Raw genomic sequence first — 1,262 nt, 5'->3', positions numbered from 1 at the left:
CAGAGAGGCCAAGCTCAAACGGAATCCAACTCTATCCCGTATTGACTTGTGTGAACCAAGCCTGGCGAGGCATTTTACCTGCCTGGGTCTTTGATTTCACATCTGTAAAATGGGAATAATATGTCCTATCTTAGAGCCTGAAGGCCCCACCCCCAATCCCCTTAGGGCCCCGGGAGTGGGTAGGAGGGAACCTACCTGCACAGAACACACCCTTCACTCCACTTCTGAACAACAGAACACGAACTTGCTTGTCCTCCCGCAGCCTGGCCAGAGCTTCAAGCAGCTGCAGACAACACTGGGTTAGACCTCCTGGCCCATTGCCAGCCACACCCTAGAGTTCCCTTTCTCACCTCACTGACGAAGACATGCCCCAGGGCATTGCGGGCACGAGGTCTGTTCATCAGGATCTCAGAGATTCCTGCAGGAGACAGGCAGGCTTGAGGGGGCCAACTGGCCCAGCTCAGTCAGAGGCTGAGGTAGAGGCAGAAGGCTCAGGCTCAAGAGCACTTCTTCCCTTATGGAGCCATCTGAGCTGCAGCAAGTCACACTTAGGCCTCAATTTCTCCAGCTATTAAATGGAGAGAATCACCTTTGTGCTTTCTAGAGGAACAAAGGGGGCCAGCATGGCCCACAGAAGTCCACGCGCCTCCACATACACACATGCTCATCCACACACATGCACCTTTTCATAGCTCCCTCCATATTATTCTTTCCTCCACATCCACACATCTTCCTCTAGAGTTTAAAGAGTTACATCCGGGTAAGTACACTGTAACGACCAGCCAGGATGGAGAAAAAGACCTGTAGCAGACATCCCAGAAACCCCACCAAGGGCGCTGACCCAGTCATAGCAACCCCTGAGAAAAAGGAACTCTTCTTGTTGCAGTAATCACCTCCACTGGCTACTGTCTTTTCCCCGAAAATTATTAGTATTATTGAGACAGGGTCTAATGTAACCCAGGCTGGCCTCCAACTTGCTATGCAACCACGAGGATGACCTTGAACTTCTGGTCCTCCTATCTCTACCTCCCTAGCACTAAGATTATAGGTGATGTGCCACCACACCAGGTTTGTGTGGTACTGGGGATCAAATCCAGAGCTTCATATATGCTAGGTGAGCACTCTACCAACTGGGCTACATCCCGGAGCCCAGAAAATCATTATTGAGACAGAGCCTGGCTGGCTTGGAATTCACTATGTAGACCAGGCTAGTCTCATAGAAATCTGCCTGCCTCTGCCTTCCAAGTGCTGGATTGAAGACG

The 1,262-nt window shown here is 51.1% G+C and overlaps 1 long non-coding RNA gene across 1 annotated transcript; it reads right to left on the bottom strand.

Moving 5' to 3' along the window:
* Window positions 1-76: 76 nt before the first annotated feature.
* Window positions 77-557, bottom strand: LOC108490409. The gene is made up of 3 exons (XR_001872285.2): window positions 351-557; window positions 196-283; window positions 77-102 (listed from the first exon to the last, which is right to left on the bottom strand). It is a non-coding gene; the product is annotated as an uncharacterized LOC108490409 (long non-coding RNA).
* Between the last annotated feature and the right edge of the window lie 705 nt (window positions 558-1,262).

This window comes from Nannospalax galili, unplaced genomic scaffold (genome assembly GCF_000622305.1).
Source record: "Nannospalax galili isolate Female #2095 unplaced genomic scaffold, S.galili_v1.0 C48845363, whole genome shotgun sequence".
NCBI lineage: Eukaryota > Metazoa > Chordata > Mammalia > Rodentia > Spalacidae > Nannospalax > Nannospalax galili.
Note: the sequence above shows the minus strand (reverse complement) of the source record. Positions and strands in the feature narration are given on the sequence as shown.